We start from the raw sequence: 8,369 nt of genomic DNA, 5'->3' as shown, positions 1-8,369 counted from the left end.
GCACAGTTTAAGGTATTTTAGATTAGTCCCTTTCAGTCCCTCCATTGAAGCAGTGTGAACGGTATACTGTCCATGTCCAGAAGGGTAAGAAAAACATAATCAAAGTAGTCCATGTGACATCAGAGGGTCAGTTAGAATTTTTTAGAAGCATCGAAAATACATTTTTGGTCCAAAAATAGCAAAAACACTTTATTCATCATTGTCTTCTCTTCCGTGTCTGTTGTGAGATTTCAAAACACTGCAGTTTGTGATATCCGGTTCGCGAATGAATCATTCGATGTAACCGGATCTTTTTTACCAAATCGAACTGAATCATTTGAAACCCAAACTCTTGATGTGAGCAAGAACAACATCTCGATGCCGAACTGCCTGATGTTCCGATTGAGCTAGAATTAACCAATCGTTGATATAATTCAGAATGCGGATGCTAGAGGTGGGCAGATCGATAATAATATCGATAATATCGATACCAATGTTGGTATCGGTATTGATCGATACCAACGGGAAAATATCGATACTTAAGTTTCAGTTTCTCTCGTTTTGCGGTCTGGCCGTGTTTGTCAAAATGCTGCTGCTGTCACAGAGCAGAGCAAGCTCTTAAGAGTGCTGCTCGTGCTCGACACTGCTCTCCGCCCCCTCTCCTGTGTTGTACCGTCACATGGCTCACCACTAGCGCTACCACCGGCAGTCAGGCGCGCGCACGCTCAGCCGCGCATTTCTAACAGCAGTCAGTCAGAGGCGGAGAGAAAGAGGAGCGTTGTATGGCTTTATTTTCAGGCCGATCTACCCTTTTTGTGTTAGCTGTGAAAGTGATACTAGTTTCTATATTTAAACTTCACCTAGATGTGCACCAGACTTAATTATTTTTATTATTTTATCAATAGCTGATTCTCCAAGAGCAGTGGATATTACAAGGCGCCTATCAGAAATGATTGTGAAGGAGCTGCAGCCTCTTTCCATAGTGGAAGTTGTCGGCTTCAGGAATTTTGTATAAGGAGAATTTGTTTTACATTGTGAAGTAAAACGTTGTGACTTTAAGAAAAAAAATCCTTAAAAGAAGTGCACTAAAGAGGAGAAACATTTTTTTATTAACATGCTACTTGAAAAGAGAATTTGTATTTTGTAACTTTGTTTATTTAAATAAATCCGAAGTAACCAAAAGTTGTTTCTAAACAAAAGCTTTTGTAGTACTGATTAATAACCCAAAATGCAAATCACAACAACAAATTAAAAGTCATGAAAATTCATTTAGATTTAGGTTGAAGACGCATCCACCTTAATTATTAAAAAGTATCGGTATTGGTATCGATATCGGCGATACTGGCCCTGTATTTACTTGGTATCGGATCGATACCAAATCTAGCGGTATCGCACACCTCTAGCGGATGCCCTGAAGTCTCAGAGGAACTATAGCAGCATCCATACATTTTGTGATTGTTCGGGGTGACAGTGCTAGACCGAACGGAAGCACCCGATACTGGTACACTTCGCCCCCGAAAGCAAAACTTCAGTAACTTCCTGTGTTGAGGGAGGATAGATATGTGGAAGTAAGCGTCTTTTAGATCTACGGTGACAAACCAGTCCTCGGACCTGATTTGTGACATGATTTGTTTGAGTGTTAGCATCCTGAATTTGAGCTTCCCTACAGAGCGGTTCAAGAGACGCAGATCTAAAATGGGACGCAACTCCCTGTCTTTCTTTGGAATGATAAATGAATGTCTATAATATATAGTAATATAATATATATTCCTCCCTGCTGGGGGGAGGAACCCGTTCTATAGCTCCTTTTAGCAGCAGAGTTTTTACCCTGCTATTCCATGACCAGCGTCTGCTCGGGGCCCAACACTGTGGTTAGAACCCCTCAGAACTGAGGAGGAGGCGACCTGAATTTAATGGCATAACCTCTAAAATATCTTAAACTGTGTTCCGAAGAAGAACGGAGGTCTCGCGGGTTTGGAACAACATGAGGGTGAGTCATTAATGACATAATTTTGATTATTGGGTGAACTAACCCTTTAAGTCTCTACCTTTGTTCAGTTTTGTCTGGTCTACTTGTTATGTACCTATACCCAGTGTACCAGTGCCTATTGTGTGGATTTCCCATGTGTTCTATGGATTAAAGATTATTGAATGTTCTCCACATTTCCCTCGTGCTCCATCCAACAGCGTATTGTGACAATTGTACTATTCTAAAGTCATGCAATTAAAGCTTGTTTGAAATTAACTAATATAATTTAGTTTTTAATACAATCCATGTTTTCTGTGAAGTTTATTGTTTCTGAAAACTTGCATCAGTCCATTTGTCATTTGTCGATCCGAGTGGGATGACATGTCATTGTGTGGTTTTATTTTTGGCACCAAGAGTGACTGGAGTGAAATCTTTCCAGGATATCAGAGTTTCATCATATGTTTGTGTTGCACAACAAAGAGTGCTGGAATAGTTGGAGTCTTCTCTCTATGTGTGTGTATTCTCCTGTGTGTCTATACTCAATGTTACTTTCAACATCTTTTCACCAGCGTCTGCCTCCCCAGAAGAAAAGCTAGCTCAGGTGAGTAGAATAACCTTGAACATAGTCTGCTAAAAGCCCTAAAGGGGCTCATTACAAGAGATTTGGCAACACTGAGTCACATAATAGTTATTTCACCTGATGATTGTGTTGGTGGTATCAGGTGACTCTGCAATGCTTATTATAATGATAATAAAATGTTAGTGAAATGTAAGTCTAAGTGTGTAATTTTCTGATGTTAAAATACTCTTTCCTATCCCAGATTAATATGCAAATACAACTGGGTTGACAAGTGGGTTGTTGGTTATTTTCCCTAAAAAAAAGTGTGAATCTTTTTTTTCTTTCTTTTTTGGTGACGCATAAATGACACACTTCAGCTTGAAAATTTCAGGGTAGAAAATTACTCCGTAATGAATTCTTCTGTTTTGGCATCCTACATTCTTAACATTTGACATTTCATTATATTCTATTCAAGAAATGTGGATCTCTATATCAGTGATTCTCAAACTTTTTTACAGCGGAGTACCGCTTGGGGCATTTAACACTCTTGTGTGTAACCCTCTCTTCCACTCGGACCGCAGTTACGCCTTTTAAACACTGCTTGCTTGTTTTGTTGAACACTTAGTTTTGTTGAAACTGTTATTATTTTGTTGCAAAATATAACAAACATGACAATACAGGTGCATTTCAATAAATTAGAATGATGTGGAAAAGTTCATTTATTTCAGAAATTAAACTCAAATTGTAAAACTTGTTTATTAAATAAATTAAATGCACACAGACTGAAGTAGTTTAAGTCTTTGGTTCTTTTAATTGTGATGATTTTTGGCTCACATTTCACAAAAAAACACCAATTGACTATTTCAACCAATTAGAATTGATGACATGCCAATCAGCTAATCAACTCAAAACACCTGCAAAGGTTTCCTGAGCCTTCAGAATGGTCTCTCAGTTTGGTTTAATGGGCTACACAATCATGGGGAAGACTGCTGATCTGACTGTTGTCCAGAAGACAATCATTGACACCCTTCACAAGGAGGGTAAGCCACAAACATTCATTGCCAAAGAAGCTGGCTGTTCACAGAGTGCTGTATCCAAGCATGTTAACAGAAAGTTGAGTCGAAGGAAAAAGTGTGGAAGAAAAAGATGCACAAACAACTGAGAGAACCGCAGCCTTATGAGGATTGTCAAGCAAAATCAATTCAAGAATTTGAGTGAACTTCACAAGGAATGGACTGAGGCTGGTGTCAAGACATTAAGAGCCACCACACACAGACGTGTCGAGGAATTTGGCTACAGTTGTCATATTCCTCTTGTTAAGGCACTTTTGAGGCGTCTTAAGTCATCTTTTCAGATAAGAGCAAGTTTCGTATTTCATTTGGAAACCAAGGTCCTAGAGTCTGGAGGAAGGGTGGAGAAGCTCATAGCCCAAGTTGCTTGAAGTCCAGTGTTAATTTTCCACAGTCTGTGATGATTTGGAGTGCAATGTCATCTGCTGGTGTTGGTTAAATTTGTTTAGGTAGTGAATTGGTGGGTTTTTGTTCAATGTGAGCCAAAATCATCACAATTAAAAGAACCAAACACTTAAACTACTTCTGTGTGCATTGAGTTTAATACACAAGTTTCACAATTTGAGTTGAATTACTGAAATAAATAAATTTTCCACAACATTTTAATTTGAGTTGCACCTGAATTCTGTTTAAAGGCTACATTTAAAATGGTCACTTGATATTACCTTTTTTAACTGTTGTAAACTGTTGTAAATCGTGATGTCACATTTGCCGATATTGAGGGAAATTTGCATTGTTGTTCATATTTTAAACATTAAAACATTAACTCGCACACTTTGTGTCTGTATCGAAGAGAGAAAAAATCTCAATATAGTCCGTGCCAATATTTGCTATTCATGCCATTAAGTGAAGATCTACTCTTTCTAAAGATACATTGAACAGCAGCGCGATTTGCTAAAGCAGCATATTCAGTGGGCATCCTATCTATCACATGCACGCTGCTTGTATGGATGCATCAGTTTTAACCGCAAGCTGGGTAAGCTGATTCGATTTCATGTATTTGACCGTTTACGGCACTCCCATTTTGCCCTTCACCTCACATAACCCCAAGTATGGCAAGCCATTTTAACATTTAATGTATAAACCACACGTATCTAATGTAACATTACTATGGCAAGCCGTATTAACATTTAATCTATTAACTTTACTAGTATCTTTCTTCATGTTACTAGTACTTATTTTTTAGACACTAGTATCTCTTGCATTAAGTTCTAGTACTTATTCATTTGGTAATAGTGCTTATTCATTAAATACTAGTGCTTATTATTTAGCTACTAGTGTTTATTCTTTAGTTACTAGTGTCTTTTGTAAAGTTACTAGTACTTAATCATTAGACACTAGTACTTAGTACTAAACTTAAAACTATTCGTATTAATAAAAAATAGTACTAGTACTTATTTGTTAGTTACTAGTAACTTTTTAGACCAGAGATATCCTGAAATTAATAGAAACTAGTACTTTTTAAATTTGCATTTCTGCCCAGTATGGTAATTGTATGTTGAATATTAATGAGCCAGCAACATATAGGAGAGAGATTAAATTGGAAACTGAAACAAGGAGGTGAAAGTACTTTTTTTTAGAAAACCAAACAGAAAAGAAACAATTATTTGTACACAAGCACATAAAAACATATTTTTGTCAGTTTTTTAACTGTATTATTTTTTGCATATACAGTCATGCCCAAAAATATTGACACCCTTGGTAAATATGATCAAAGAAGGCTTTGAAATTTAATCTGCATTGTTAATCCTTTTGATCTTTTATTTAAAAAAAAATAAATAAAAACAATCTAACCTTTCATTGGATAATAAGAATTTAAAATGGGGGGAAATAGCATTATGAAATAAATGGTTTTCTCTAATACACATTGGCCACAATTAAGGACACCCCTAGAGATTCTTATGAGTAAAATAACTCTGAAGTATATTCCCATTCATATTCAGAATTCTAAGCACTCCAGCATGATTATAAACATGAAATTGTCCAGCCATTGCTTCCTGTTTCACAGAAATATAAATAGGGGGGAAAACAAAGCCCTAATGCCCTTAATCATCCATCAAAATGAGAAAAACCAAAGAATATATTTCTGATGTGCAGCAAAAGATAATTGAGCCCTAACAAATTAGAAAGTGACTTTAACAAAAGAGCTAGAGCAGTGAAAATCCCCTTTTCCACCATCAGGGCAATAATTAAGAATTTACAATCGAATTACGAATCTGCCTGGAAGAGGACGTGTGTCTATATCGTCCTAATGCATGGTGAGAAGGAGCATTTGAGTGGCTAAAGACTCTCCAACGATCACAGCTGGAGAACAGCTGGAAAACCTTAAAAAAAATGGTCAAACAGCACCTAAATCTCCATGTTGTTTAATTCTCCTAACAAATGGAACTTCAAATGGGACTGGCTTCTATGATCAGATGACACAAAAAAAATAGCTTTTTAGCAGCAAACACTCAAGATGGGTTTGGTGAAAACTATGGAGCGAATTTTGTGCCATAATTAAACAAACAAATCCAGCATTTTGCAAACAAACTCGATCGGCTTTGTAAAGAAAAACTTGACTCGCAAACAAACAAATCAATGATCAAATACAAAATATAACTTCCTCTTACAAAACAGTAGATGACACTAAACTAGGGGATTAACCCAGTTATTATTACAGTTTTAAAAAAAATCTAGAATTTTTTTATAGGGAAAGATAGCCTTGAAAATACAATATGGGTTTGTATTTTAGTTTGATTCTGTCAACTCTCTTTGTCTGAGTTGCAAGGTGTCAGGTCCAGTGCTGGGAGGGTTACTTTGGAAATGTTATAGGTTACAGATTACAAATTACCTTATTTAAAGTGTTATATTCCTTTCTCTTCACTTAAGGGCCTGAAGATCATGGGCATCCAGTATGGTCTTCTGGCCTTGACCCCTACGCACAGAGATTGGTCCAGATTCTGTGAATCTTTGGATAATATTATGCACTGTAGATGATGATAACTTTTCAGTTTTTCTTGGAGAAACTCCTTTCTGATATTGCCCCACTGTTTTTCGCCACAGCATTGGGGGAATTGGTGATCCTCTGCTCATCTTGACTTCTGAGAGAGACTGCCATTCTGAGAGGCTCTTTTTATACCCAATCATGTTGCCAATTGACCTAATAAGTTGCAAATTGGTTCTCCAGCTGTTCCTTATATGTACATTTAAATTTTCCGGCCTCTTATTGCTATCTATCCCAAGTTTTTTGGAATGTAATTGACAGCCTGAAGTAGTTTAAGTCTGGTTCTTTTAATTGTGATGATTTTGTCACATACACCTAGAATGCTTCGAGGGTGAGTAGAAGATGGACGAATTTTCATGAACTAACTCTTTAAGGTTCAAATTTATCTGACAGACTTAAATGGCTCAGATGGATGGCCGCCAGGCCTTCCAACTGAAAAATACATCTCAAAAAGGAATCTTTGCCAGGCAGAAAGGCCTAAGCTGTCTCGTCCCTGCATGAAACGGAAAACCAGAGGGTGACATCCCACTGAAACACCTCTATGGGTAATGCCCAGCAGATATGGCAGCCACATTAAGTGGGTAATGGACTGGGTCCAGATTGTGTCCACTTAAGGGCATACAGCATCTCATGGAGGGAGCCCTACAATTAAGAATAGTGTCCATAATCTCAAGAGCAAACAGGTTTTCAGGAAGGCATAACGATTGGTCCTGGGTCATTCTTAGGCTACAGCGTCTACACCCAGAGTTGACAGAGGAGGCAAGGAAAACAGAGCAGCAAATGGGCATGCTCTAAGGAAACAAATCCACTTCCTCTTGACAAGAAACTCTGCTACAGTATATAAGAGTGCAATCTCCTTTCTATGGTCTCCAAACTCTGTCTCAAGAGTAAGTCAACTCCTGAGTTCAGGTGAACTGGGCCATAAACCACTCTGAATGATAGGAACTTGGTCTGCGTGCAAATAAGAACATGCCTCACCAACCTGCACAGGGGGCGAGAGTTTAATTTTCTTTGACAATACATGTATGAGACCACAGCCATGTTGTCAGTCTTTGACCTAATGTGACAACCACTCAATAGGGTAAGAACTGTTTGAGTGCAAGAAATGCTGCTCCAAACAATATCAGCCAATCGTCAAGGTAACTAAAAACTCAGACACCCCGGAGCCACAACAGGGCCAGAGATGCATTCTTTCACCTTAGTTCAAGGTCAGTTCAAATGGAAGAATGCAGTATTGGCAAGCTTTATTCCAAAAGTAATCCTGAGGAACTTCCTGTGTCTCTGTTCAGATAGAGATTAAATTCTGCATCTGCATATTGAAATTGCTTACTACAAGCTCAATGTTAGGTGACGCAAATCCAAATCAGTGTTTGAGGAACGGAAGCACTAAATGAGTTCATTCGCCAAGAATATTTCGGTACATTTCAAGTCGCATATGAGTTTTGGCTGAGTAACTTCTGTAAGATCTGTGTTGCTCGAGCTGTTAAAATTTTTAACTGTTGACTGAATTATTGAACCATTTAATGATTTGGACGAAGCACTAAAATTACTAATAAATGGGGTCATATGATGTTGCTAAAATATCATTATTTTGTGTTTTTGGTGTAATGAAATGTGCAGTTTAAGGTTAAAAAAAAAAAATATCCACATAATGTACATTATTATTTCTCCTCTATGCCCCGCCTTTCTGAAACCTTTTTTTCCAAAGCTCATAGTTCTGAAAAACGAGGTGTGCTCGGATTGGCCAGCTATCCAGATTGGCCGAATGTTTCATGTGTCTGACTGAAAGCACTTTATGGGTCTTAG

Source organism: Carassius gibelio, chromosome B5 (genome assembly GCF_023724105.1).
Source record: "Carassius gibelio isolate Cgi1373 ecotype wild population from Czech Republic chromosome B5, carGib1.2-hapl.c, whole genome shotgun sequence".
Taxonomy (NCBI): domain Eukaryota; kingdom Metazoa; phylum Chordata; class Actinopteri; order Cypriniformes; family Cyprinidae; genus Carassius; species Carassius gibelio.
The sequence above is the reverse complement of the archived record's forward strand: the minus strand, read 5'-3'. Positions refer to the sequence as shown.